Source organism: Oncorhynchus kisutch, linkage group LG21 (assembly GCF_002021735.2).
Source record: "Oncorhynchus kisutch isolate 150728-3 linkage group LG21, Okis_V2, whole genome shotgun sequence".
Lineage (NCBI taxonomy): Eukaryota > Metazoa > Chordata > Actinopteri > Salmoniformes > Salmonidae > Oncorhynchus > Oncorhynchus kisutch.
This window is the reverse complement of record NC_034194.2, coordinates 44809867-44823097: the sequence shown is the minus strand read 5'-3', so window position 1 is coordinate 44823097 and position 13231 is coordinate 44809867. Positions and strand designations below refer to the sequence as shown.

Here is a 13231-nt window from a genome sequence, read left to right as displayed (position 1 = left end):
AGTTCTGTAGCTAGGACCTGTAATAAACCTGAGTGGTGAGTTCTGGAGCTAAGGACCTGTAATAAACTGAGTGGTGAGTTCTGGAGCTAGGACCTGTAATAAACCTGAGTGGTGGTTTGAGTTCTGGAGCTAGGACCTGTAATAAACCTGAGTGGTGAGTTCTGGAGCTAGGACTGTAATAAACCTGAGTGGGTGAGTTCTGGAGCTAGGACCTGTAATAAACCTGAGTGGTGAGTTCTGGAGCTAGGACCGTAATAAACCTGATGAGTGGTGAGTTATCTAGCTAGCACCGTAATAAACCTGAGTGGTGAGTTCTGGAGCTAGGACCTGTAATAAACCTGAGTGGTGAGTTCTATAGCTAGCACCGTAATAAACTGAGTGTGAGTTCTGAGCTAGGACCTGTAATAAACCTGAGTGGTGAGTTCTGGAGCTAGGACCTGTAATAAACCGAGTGGTGAGTTCTGTAGCTAGGACCTGTAATAAACCTGAGTGGTGAGTTCTGTAGCTAGCACCCGTAATAACCTGAGTGGTGAGTTCTGGAGCTAGGACCTGTAATAAACCTGAGTGGTGAGTTCTGGAGCTAGGACCTGTAATAAACCTGAGTGGTGAGTTCTTGGAGCTAGGACCTGTAATAACCTGAGTGGTGAGTTCTGGAGCTAGGACCGTAATAAACCTGAGTGGTGAGTCTGGAGCTAGGACCTGTAATAAACCTGAGTGGTGAGATTCTTAGCCAGCCACCGTAATAAACCTGAGTGGTGAGTTCTGGAGCTAGGACCTGTAATAACCTGAGTGGTGAGTTCTGGAGCTAGGACCTGTAATAAACCTGAGTGGTGAGTTCTGGAGCTAGGAACCTGTAATAAACCTGAGTGGTGAGTTCTGGAGCTAGGACCTGAATAAACCTGAGTGGTGAGTTCTGGAGCTAGGACCTGTAATAAACCTGAGTGGTGAGTTCTGGAGCTAGGCCTGTAATAAACCTGAGTGGTGAGTTCTGGAGCTAGGACCTGTAATAAACCTGAGTGGTGAGTTCTGGAGCTAGGACCTGTAATAAACCTGAGTGGTGAGTTGAGCTAGGACCTGTAATAAACCTGAGTGGTGAGTTCTGGAGCTAGGACCTGTAATAAACCTGAGTGGTGAGTTCTGGAGCTAGGACCTGTAATAAACCTGAGTGGTGAGTTCTGGAGCTAGGACCTGTAATAACCTGAGTGGTGAGTTCTGGAGCTAGGACCGTAATACACTGAGTGGTGAGTTCTGTAGCTAGCACCGTAATAAACCTGAGTGGTGAGTTCTGTAGCTAGGACCCTGTAATAAACCTGAGTGGTGAGTTCTGTAGCTAGGACCTAATAAACCTGAGTGGTGAGTTCTGGAGCTAGGACCTGTAATAAACCTGAGTGGTGAGTTCTGGAGCTAGGACCTGTAATAAACCTGAGTGGTGAGTTCTGGAGCTAGGACCTGTAATAAACCTGAGTGGTGAGTTCTGGAGCTAGGACCTGTAATAAACCTGAGTGGTGAGTTCTGGAGCTAGGACCGTAATAAACCTGAGTGGGTGAGTTCTGGAGCTAGGACCGTAATAAACCTGAGTGGTGAGTTCTAGCTAGGACCCGTAATAAACCTGAGTGGTGAGTTCTGTAGCTAGCACCCGTTAATAAACCTGAGTGGTGAGTTCTGGAGCTGGACCTGTAATAAACCTGAGTGGTGAGTTTGGAGCTAGGACCTGTAATAAACCTGAGTGGTGAGTTCTGGAGCTAGGACGTAATAAACCTGAGTGGTGAGTTCTGGAGCTAGGACCTGTAATAAACCTGAGTGGTGAGGTTCTATAGCCTAGCACCCGTAATAAAACTGAGTGGTGAGTTCTGTGCTAGGACCCGTAATAAACCTGAGTGGTGAGTTCTGGAGCTAGGACCTGTAATAAACCTGAGTGGTGAGTTCTGGAGCTAGGACCTGTAATAAACCTGAGTGGTGAGTTCTGGAGCTAGGACCTGTAATAAACCTGAGTGGTGAGTTCTGGAGCTAGGACCTGTAATAAACCTGAGTGGTGAGTTCTGTAGCTAGGACCTGTAATAAACCTGAGTGGTGAGTTCTGTAGCTAGGACCTGTAATAAACCTGAGTGGTGAGTTCTGGAGCTAGGACCTGTAATAAACCTGAGTGGTGAGTTCTGTAGCTAGGACCTGTAATAAACCTGAGTGGTGAGTTCTGTAGCTAGGACCTGTAATAAACCTGAGTGGTGAGTTCTGTAGCTAGGACCTGTAATAAACCTGAGTGGTGAGTTCTGGAGCTAGGACCTGTAATACCTGAGTGGTGAGTTCTGGAGCTAGGACCTGTAATAAACCTGAGTGGTGAGTTCTGGAGCTAGGACCCGTAATAAACCTGAGTGGTGAGTTCTGGAGCTAGGACCTGTAATAAACTGAGTGTGGTGAGTTCTATAGCTAGCACCTGTAATAAACCTGAGTGGTGAGTTCTGGGTGCTAGGACCCGTAATAAACCTGAGTGGTGAGTTCTGGAGCTAGGACCTGTAATAAACCTGAGTGGTGAGTTCTATAGCCAGCACCCGTAATAAACCTGAGAGTGGTGAGTTCTGTAGCTAGGACCTGTAATAAACCTGAGTGGTGAGTTCTGGAGCTAGGACCTGTAATAAACTGAGTGGTGAGTTCTGGAGCTAGGACCTGTAATAAACCTGAGTGGTGAGTTCTGGAGCCTAAACCTGGTAGCAACCGTAATAAACCTGAGTGGTGAGTTCTGGAGCTAGGACCCTGTAATAAACCTGAGTGGTGAGTTCTGGAGCTAGGACCTGTAATAAACCTGAGTGGGAGTTCTATAGCCAGGACCCGTAATAAACCTAAGTGGTGAGTTCTGTAGCTAGGACCCGTAATAAACTGAGTGGTGAGTTCTGGAGCTAGGACCTGTAATAAACCTGAGTGGTGAGTTCTGGAGCTAGGACCTGTAATAAACCTGAGTGGTGAGTTCTGTAGCTAGGACCTGTAATAAACCTGAGTGGTGAGTTCTGTAGCTAGGACCGTAATAAACCTGAGTGGTGAGTTCTGGAGCTAGGACCTGTAATAAACCTGAGTGGTGAGTTCTGGAGCTAGGACCTGTAATAAACCTGAGTGGTGAGTTTGGAGCTAGGACCTGTAATAAACCTGAGTGGTGAGTTCTGGAGCTAGGACCTGTAATAAACCTGATGAGTGGGTGAGTTTGGAGCTAGGACCTGTAATAAACCTGATGGGTGAGTGGTGAGAGTTCTGGAGCTAGGACCTGTAATAAACCTGAGTGGTGAGTTCTGGAGCTAGGACCTGTAATAAACCTGAGTGGTGAGTTCTATAGCCAGCACCCGTAATAAACCTGAGTGGTGAGTTCTATAGCCAGCACCCGTAATAAACCTAAGTGGTGAGTTCTGTAGCTTGGACCTGTAATAAACCTGAGTGGTGAGTTCTGGAGCTAGGACCTGTAATAAACCTGAGTGGTGAGTTCTGGAGCTAGGACCTGTAATAAACCTGAGTGGTGAGTTCTGGAGCTAGGACCTGTAATAAACCTGAGTGGTGAGTTCTGGAGCTAGGACCTGTAATAAACCTGAGTGGTGAGTTCTGTAGCTAGGACCGTAATAAACCTGAGTGGTGAGTTCTGTAGCTAGGACCTGTAATAAACCTGAGTGGTGAGTTCTGGAGCTAGGACCTGTAATAAACCTGAGTGGTGAGTTCTGGAGCTAGGACCTGTAATAAACCTGAGTGGTGAGTTCTGGAGCTAGGACCCGTAATAAACCTGAGTGGTGAGTTCTGGAGCTAGGACCTGTAATAAACCTGAGTGGTGAGTTCTGGAGCTAGCACCCGTAATAAACCTGAGTGGTGAGTTCTGTAGCTAGGACCTGTAATAAACCTGAGTGGTGAGTTCTGGAGCTAGGACCTGTAATAAACCTGAGTGGTGAGTTCTGAGTTCTGGAGCTAGGACCTGTAATAAACCTGAGTGGTGAGTTCTGGAGCTAGGACCTGTAATAAACCTGAGTGGTGAGTTCTGGAGCTAGGACCTGTAATAAACTGAGTGGTGAGTTCTGGAGCTAGGACCTGTAATAAACCTGAGTGGTGAGTTCTGGAGCTAGGACCTGTAATAAACCTGAGTGGTGAGTTCTGGAGCTAGGACCTGTAATAAACCTGAGTGGTGAGTTCTGGAGCTAGGACCCGTAATAAACCTGAGTGGTGAGTTCTGTAGCTAGGACCCGTAATAAACCTGAGTGGTGAGTTCTGTAGCTAGGACCTGTAATAAACCTGAGTGGTGAGTTCTGGAGCTAGGACCTGTAATAAACCTGAGTGGTGAGTTCTGGAGCTAGGACCTGTAATAAACCTGAGTGGTGAGTTCTGGAGCTAGACCTGTAATAAACCTGAGTGGTGAGTTCTGGAGCTAGCACCCGTAATAAACCTGAGTGGTGAGTTCTGGAGCTAGGACCTGTAATAAACCTGAGTGGTGAGTTCTGGAGCTAGGACCTGTAATAAACCTGAGTGGTGAGTTCTGGAGCTAGGACCTGTAATAAACCTGAGTGGTGAGTTCTGGAGCTAGGACCTGTAATAAACCTGAGTGGTGAGTTCTGGAGCTAGGACCTGTAATAAACCTGAGTGGTGAGTTCTGGAGCTAGGACCTGTAATAAACTGAGTGGTGAGTTCTGGAGCTAGGACCTGTAATAAACCTGAGTGGTGAGTTCTGGAGCTAGACCTGTAATAAACCTGAGTGGTGAGTTCTGGAGCTAGGACCTGTAATAAACCTGAGTGGTGAGTTCTGGAGCTAGGACCTGTAATAAACTGAGTGGTGAGTTCTGGAGCTAGGACCTGTAATAAACCTGAGTGGTGAGTTCTGGAGCTAGGACCTGTAATAAACCTGAGTGGTGAGTTCTGTAGCTAGGACCCGTAATAAACCTGAGTGGTGAGTTCTGGAGCTAGGACCCGTAATAAACCTGAGTGGTGAGTTCTGGAGCTAGGACCTGTAATAAACCTGAGTGGTGAGTTCTGGAGCTAGGACCTGTAATAAACCTGAGTGGTGAGTTCTGGAGCTAGGACCTGTAATAAACCTGAGTGGTGAGTTCTGGAGCTAGGACCTGTAATAAACCTGAGTGGTGAGTTCTGGAGCTAGGACCTGTAATAAACCTGAGTGGTGAGTTCTGGAGCTAGGACCTGTAATAAACCTGAGTGGTGAGTTCTGGAGCTAGGACCTGTAATAAACCTGAGTGGTGAGTTCTGGAGCTAGGACCTGTAATAAACCTGAGTGGTGAGTTCTGGAGCTAGGACCTGTAATAAACCTGAGTGGTGAGTTCTGGAGCTAGGACCTGTAATAAACCTGAGTGGTGAGTTCTGTAGCTAGGACCTGTAATAAACCTGAGTGGTGAGTTCTGGAGCTAGGACCTGTAATAAACCTGAGTGGTGAGTTCTGGAGCTAGGACCTGTAATAAACCTGAGTGGTGAGTTCTGGAGCTAGGACCTGTAATAAACCTGAGTGGTGAGTTCTGGAGCTAGGACCTGTAATAAACCTGAGTGGTGAGTTCTGGAGCTAGGACCTGTAATAAACCTGAGTGGTGAGTTCTGGAGCTAGGACCTGTAATAAACCTGAGTGGTGAGTTCTGGAGCTAGGACCTGTAATAAACCTGAGTGGTGAGTTCTGGAGCTAGGACCTGTAATAAACCTGAGTGGTGAGTTCTGTAGCTAGGACCCGTAATAAACCTGAGTGGTGAGTTCTGGAGCTAGGACCTGTAATAAACCTGAGTGGTGAGTTCTGGAGCTAGGACCTGTAATAAACCTGAGTGGTGAGTTCTGGAGCTAGGACCTGTAATAAACCTGAGTGGTGAGTTCTGGAGCTAGGACCTGTAATAAACCTGAGTGGTGAGTTCTGGAGCTAGGACCTGTAATAAACCTGAGTGGTGAGTTCTGGAGCTAGGACCTGTAATAAACCTGAGTGGTGAGTTCTGGAGCTAGGACCTGTAATAAACCTGAGTGGTGAGTTCTGGAGCTAGGACCTGTAATAAACCTGAGTGGTGAGTTCTGGAGCTAGGACCTGTAATAAACCTGAGTGGTGAGTTCTGGAGCTAGGACCTGTAATAAACCTGAGTGGTGAGTTCTGGAGCTAGGACCTGTAATAAACCTGAGTGGTGAGTTCTGGAGCTAGGACCTGTAATAAACCTGAGTGGTGAGTTCTGGAGCTAGGACCTGTAATAAACCTGAGTGGTGAGTTCTGGAGCTAGGACCTGTAATAAACCTGAGTGGTGAGTTCTGGAGCTAGGACCTGTAATAAACCTGAGTGGTGAGTTCTGGAGCTAGGACCTGTAATAAACCTGAGTGGTGAGTTCTGGAGCTAGGACCTGTAATAAACCTGAGTGGTGAGTTCTGGAGCTAGGACCTGTAATAAACCTGAGTGGTGAGTTCTGGAGCTAGGACCTGTAATAAACCTGAGTGGTGAGTTCTGGAGCTAGGACCTGTAATAAACCTGAGTGGTGAGTTCTGGAGCTAGGACCTGTAATAAACCTGAGTGGTGAGTTCTGGAGCTAGGACCTGTAATAAACCTGAGTGGTGAGTTCTGGAGCTAGGACCTGTAATAAACCTGAGTGGTGAGTTCTGGAGCTAGGACCTGTAATAAACCTGAGTGGTGAGTTCTGGAGCTAGGACCTGTAATAAACCTGAGTGGTGAGTTCTGGAGCTAGGACCTGTAATAAACCTGAGTGGTGAGTTCTGGAGCTAGGACCTGTAATAAACCTGAGTGGTGAGTTCTGGAGCTAGGACCTGTAATAAACCTGAGTGGTGAGTTCTGGAGCTAGGACCTGTAATAAACCTGAGTGGTGAGTTCTGGAGCTAGGACCTGTAATAAACCTGAGTGGTGAGTTCTGGAGCTAGGACCTGTAATAAACCTGAGTGGTGAGTTCTGGAGCTAGGACCTGTAATAAACCTGAGTGGTGAGTTCTGGAGCTAGGACCTGTAATAAACCTGAGTGGTGAGTTCTGGAGCTAGGACCTGTAATAAACCTGAGTGGTGAGTTCTGGAGCTAGGACCTGTAATAAACCTGAGTGGTGAGTTCTGGAGCTAGGACCTGTAATAAACCTGAGTGGTGAGTTCTGGAGCTAGGACCTGTAATAAACCTGAGTGGTGAGTTCTGGAGCTAGGACCTGTAATAAACCTGAGTGGTGAGTTCTGGAGCTAGGACCTGTAATAAACCTGAGTGGTGAGTTCTGGAGCTAGGACCTGTAATAAACCTGAGTGGTGAGTTCTGGAGCTAGGACCTGTAATAAACCTGAGTGGTGAGTTCTGGAGCTAGGACCTGTAATAAACCTGAGTGGTGAGTTCTGGAGCTAGGACCTGTAATAAACCTGAGTGGTGAGTTCTGGAGCTAGGACCTGTAATAAACCTGAGTGGTGAGTTCTGGAGCTAGGACCTGTAATAAACCTGAGTGGTGAGTTCTGGAGCTAGGACCTGTAATAAACCTGAGTGGTGAGTTCTGGAGCTAGGACCTGTAATAAACCTGAGTGGTGAGTTCTGGAGCTAGGACCTGTAATAAACCTGAGTGGTGAGTTCTGGAGCTAGGACCTGTAATAAACCTGAGTGGTGAGTTCTGGAGCTAGGACCTGTAATAAACCTGAGTGGTGAGTTCTGGAGCTAGGACCTGTAATAAACCTGAGTGGTGAGTTCTGGAGCTAGGACCTGTAATAAACCTGAGTGGTGAGTTCTGGAGCTAGGACCTGTAATAAACCTGAGTGGTGAGTTCTGGAGCTAGGACCTGTAATAAACCTGAGTGGTGAGTTCTGGAGCTAGGACCTGTAATAAACCTGAGTGGTGAGTTCTGGAGCTAGGACCTGTAATAAACCTGAGTGGTGAGTTCTGGAGCTAGGACCTGTAATAAACCTGAGTGGTGAGTTCTGGAGCTAGGACCTGTAATAAACCTGAGTGGTGAGTTCTGGAGCTAGGACCTGTAATAAACCTGAGTGGTGAGTTCTGGAGCTAGGACCTGTAATAAACCTGAGTGGTGAGTTCTGGAGCTAGGACCTGTAATAAACCTGAGTGGTGAGTTCTGGAGCTAGGACCTGTAATAAACCTGAGTGGTGAGTTCTGGAGCTAGGACCTGTAATAAACCTGAGTGGTGAGTTCTGGAGCTAGGACCTGTAATAAACCTGAGTGGTGAGTTCTGGAGCTAGGACCTGTAATAAACCTGAGTGGTGAGTTCTGGAGCTAGGACCTGTAATAAACCTGAGTGGTGAGTTCTGGAGCTAGGACCTGTAATAAACCTGAGTGGTGAGTTCTGGAGCTAGGACCTGTAATAAACCTGAGTGGTGAGTTCTGGAGCTAGGACCTGTAATAAACCTGAGTGGTGAGTTCTGGAGCTAGGACCTGTAATAAACCTGAGTGGTGAGTTCTGGAGCTAGGACCTGTAATAAACCTGAGTGGTGAGTTCTGGAGCTAGGACCTGTAATAAACCTGAGTGGTGAGTTCTGGAGCTAGGACCTGTAATAAACCTGAGTGGTGAGTTCTGGAGCTAGGACCTGTAATAAACCTGAGTGGTGAGTTCTGGAGCTAGGACCTGTAATAAACCTGAGTGGTGAGTTCTGGAGCTAGGACCTGTAATAAACCTGAGTGGTGAGTTCTGGAGCTAGGACCTGTAATAAACCTGAGTGGTGAGTTCTGGAGCTAGGACCTGTAATAAACCTGAGTGGTGAGTTCTGGAGCTAGGACCTGTAATAAACCTGAGTGGTGAGTTCTGGAGCTAGGACCTGTAATAAACCTGAGTGGTGAGTTCTGGAGCTAGGACCTGTAATAAACCTGAGTGGTGAGTTCTGGAGCTAGGACCTGTAATAAACCTGAGTGGTGAGTTCTGGAGCTAGGACCTGTAATAAACCTGAGTGGTGAGTTCTGGAGCTAGGACCTGTAATAAACCTGAGTGGTGAGTTCTGGAGCTAGGACCTGTAATAAACCTGAGTGGTGAGTTCTGGAGCTAGGACCTGTAATAAACCTGAGTGGTGAGTTCTGGAGCTAGGACCTGTAATAAACCTGAGTGGTGAGTTCTGGAGCTAGGACCTGTAATAAACCTGAGTGGTGAGTTCTGGAGCTAGGACCTGTAATAAACCTGAGTGGTGAGTTCTGGAGCTAGGACCTGTAATAAACCTGAGTGGTGAGTTCTGGAGCTAGGACCTGTAATAAACCTGAGTGGTGAGTTCTGGAGCTAGGACCTGTAATAAACCTGAGTGGTGAGTTCTGGAGCTAGGACCTGTAATAAACCTGAGTGGTGAGTTCTGGAGCTAGGACCTGTAATAAACCTGAGTGGTGAGTTCTGGAGCTAGGACCTGTAATAAACCTGAGTGGTGAGTTCTGGAGCTAGGACCTGTAATAAACCTGAGTGGTGAGTTCTGGAGCTAGGACCTGTAATAAACCTGAGTGGTGAGTTCTGGAGCTAGGACCTGTAATAAACCTGAGTGGTGAGTTCTGGAGCTAGGACCTGTAATAAACCTGAGTGGTGAGTTCTGGAGCTAGGACCTGTAATAAACCTGAGTGGTGAGTTCTGGAGCTAGGACCTGTAATAAACCTGAGTGGTGAGTTCTGGAGCTAGGACCTGTAATAAACCTGAGTGGTGAGTTCTGGAGCTAGGACCTGTAATAAACCTGAGTGGTGAGTTCTGGAGCTAGGACCTGTAATAAACCTGAGTGGTGAGTTCTGGAGCTAGGACCTGTAATAAACCTGAGTGGTGAGTTCTGGAGCTAGGACCTGTAATAAACCTGAGTGGTGAGTTCTGGAGCTAGGACCTGTAATAAACCTGAGTGGTGAGTTCTGGAGCTAGGACCTGTAATAAACCTGAGTGGTGAGTTCTGGAGCTAGGACCTGTAATAAACCTGAGTGGTGAGTTCTGGAGCTAGGACCTGTAATAAACCTGAGTGGTGAGTTCTGGAGCTAGGACCTGTAATAAACCTGAGTGGTGAGTTCTGGAGCTAGGACCTGTAATAAACCTGAGTGGTGAGTTCTGGAGCTAGGACCTGTAATAAACCTGAGTGGTGAGTTCTGGAGCTAGGACCTGTAATAAACCTGAGTGGTGAGTTCTGGAGCTAGGACCTGTAATAAACCTGAGTGGTGAGTTCTGGAGCTAGGACCTGTAATAAACCTGAGTGGTGAGTTCTGGAGCTAGGACCTGTAATAAACCTGAGTGGTGAGTTCTGGAGCTAGGACCTGTAATAAACCTGAGTGGTGAGTTCTGGAGCTAGGACCTGTAATAAACCTGAGTGGTGAGTTCTGGAGCTAGGACCTGTAATAAACCTGAGTGGTGAGTTCTGGAGCTAGGACCTGTAATAAACCTGAGTGGTGAGTTCTGGAGCTAGGACCTGTAATAAACCTGAGTGGTGAGTTCTGGAGCTAGGACCTGTAATAAACCTGAGTGGTGAGTTCTGGAGCTAGGACCTGTAATAAACCTGAGTGGTGAGTTCTGGAGCTAGGACCTGTAATAAACCTGAGTGGTGAGTTCTGGAGCTAGGACCTGTAATAAACCTGAGTGGTGAGTTCTGGAGCTAGGACCTGTAATAAACCTGAGTGGTGAGTTCTGGAGCTAGGACCTGTAATAAACCTGAGTGGTGAGTTCTGGAGCTAGGACCTGTAATAAACCTGAGTGGTGAGTTCTGGAGCTAGGACCTGTAATAAACCTGAGTGGTGAGTTCTGGAGCTAGGACCTGTAATAAACCTGAGTGGTGAGTTCTGGAGCTAGGACCTGTAATAAACCTGAGTGGTGAGTTCTGGAGCTAGGACCTGTAATAAACCTGAGTGGTGAGTTCTGGAGCTAGGACCTGTAATAAACCTGAGTGGTGAGTTCTGGAGCTAGGACCTGTAATAAACCTGAGTGGTGAGTTCTGGAGCTAGGACCTGTAATAAACCTGAGTGGTGAGTTCTGGAGCTAGGACCTGTAATAAACCTGAGTGGTGAGTTCTGGAGCTAGGACCTGTAATAAACCTGAGTGGTGAGTTCTGGAGCTAGGACCTGTAATAAACCTGAGTGGTGAGTTCTGGAGCTAGGACCTGTAATAAACCTGAGTGGTGAGTTCTGGAGCTAGGACCTGTAATAAACCTGAGTGGTGAGTTCTGGAGCTAGGACCTGTAATAAACCTGAGTGGTGAGTTCTGGAGCTAGGACCTGTAATAAACCTGAGTGGTGAGTTCTGGAGCTAGGACCTGTAATAAACCTGAGTGGTGAGTTCTGGAGCTAGGACCTGTAATAAACCTGAGTGGTGAGTTCTGGAGCTAGGACCTGTAATAAACCTGAGTGGTGAGTTCTGGAGCTAGGACCTGTAATAAACCTGAGTGGTGAGTTCTGGAGCTAGGACCTGTAATAAACCTGAGTGGTGAGTTCTGGAGCTAGGACCTGTAATAAACCTGAGTGGTGAGTTCTGGAGCTAGGACCTGTAATAAACCTGAGTGGTGAGTTCTGGAGCTAGGACCTGTAATAAACCTGAGTGGTGAGTTCTGGAGCTAGGACCTGTAATAAACCTGAGTGGTGAGTTCTGGAGCTAGGACCTGTAATAAACCTGAGTGGTGAGTTCTGGAGCTAGGACCTGTAATAAACCTGAGTGGTGAGTTCTGGAGCTAGGACCTGTAATAAACCTGAGTGGTGAGTTCTGGAGCTAGGACCTGTAATAAACCTGAGTGGTGAGTTCTGGAGCTAGGACCTGTAATAAACCTGAGTGGTGAGTTCTGGAGCTAGGACCTGTAATAAACCTGAGTGGTGAGTTCTGGAGCTAGGACCTGTAATAAACCTGAGTGGTGAGTTCTGGAGCTAGGACCTGTAATAAACCTGAGTGGTGAGTTCTGGAGCTAGGACCTGTAATAAACCTGAGTGGTGAGTTCTGGAGCTAGGACCTGTAATAAACCTGAGTGGTGAGTTCTGGAGCTAGGACCTGTAATAAACCTGAGTGGTGAGTTCTGGAGCTAGGACCTGTAATAAACCTGAGTGGTGAGTTCTGGAGCTAGGACCTGTAATAAACCTGAGTGGTGAGTTCTGGAGCTAGGACCTGTAATAAACCTGAGTGGTGAGTTCTGGAGCTAGGACCTGTAATAAACCTGAGTGGTGAGTTCTGGAGCTAGGACCTGTAATAAACCTGAGTGGTGAGTTCTGGAGCTAGGACCTGTAATAAACCTGAGTGGTGAGTTCTGGAGCTAGGACCTGTAATAAACCTGAGTGGTGAGTTCTGGAGCTAGGACCTGTAATAAACCTGAGTGGTGAGTTCTGGAGCTAGGACCTGTAATAAACCTGAGTGGTGAGTTCTGGAGCTAGGACCTGTAATAAACCTGAGTGGTGAGTTCTGGAGCTAGGACCTGTAATAAACCTGAGTGGTGAGTTCTGGAGCTAGGACCTGTAATAAACCTGAGTGGTGAGTTCTGGAGCTAGGACCTGTAATAAACCTGAGTGGTGAGTTCTGGAGCTAGGACCTGTAATAAACCTGAGTGGTGAGTTCTGGAGCTAGGACCTGTAATAAACCTGAGTGGTGAGTTCTGGAGCTAGGACCTGTAATAAACCTGAGTGGTGAGTTCTGGAGCTAGGACCTGTAATAAACCTGAGTGGTGAGTTCTGGAGCTAGGACCTGTAATAAACCTGAGTGGTGAGTTCTGGAGCTAGGACCTGTAATAAACCTGAGTGGTGAGTTCTGGAGCTAGGACCTGTAATAAACCTGAGTGGTGAGTTCTGGAGCTAGGACCTGTAATAAACCTGAGTGGTGAGTTCTGGAGCTAGGACCTGTAATAAACCTGAGTGGTGAGTTCTGGAGCTAGGACCTGTAATAAACCTGAGTGGTGAGTTCTGGAGCTAGGACCTGTAATAAACCTGAGTGGTGAGTTCTGGAGCTAGGACCTGTAATAAACCTGAGTGGTGAGTTCTGGAGCTAGGACCTGTAATAAACCTGAGTGGTGAGTTCTGGAGCTAGGACCTGTAATAAACCTGAGTGGTGAGTTCTGGAGCTAGGACCTGTAATAAACCTGAGTGGTGAGTTCTGGAGCTAGGACCTGTAATAAACCTGAGTGGTGAGTTCTGGAGCTAGGACCTGTAATAAACCTGAGTGGTGAGTTCTGGAGCTAGGACCTGTAATAAACCTGAGTGGTGAGTTCTGGAGCTAGGACCTGTAATAAACCTGAGTGGTGAGTTCTGGAGCTAGGACCTGTAATAAACCTGAGTGGTGAGTTCTGGAGCTAGGACCTGTAATAAACCTGAGTGGTGAGTTCTGGAGCTAGGACCTGTAATAAACCTGAGTGGTGAGT

At 47.2% G+C, this 13231-nt stretch overlaps 1 protein-coding gene across 1 annotated transcript in view; it reads right to left on the bottom strand.

Annotated features, from left to right (window-relative positions):
- Window positions 1-13231, bottom strand: part of sgk1 (serum/glucocorticoid regulated kinase 1) — a 187016-nt gene that overhangs the window by 3453 nt on the left and 170332 nt on the right. The window lies entirely within an intron of this gene.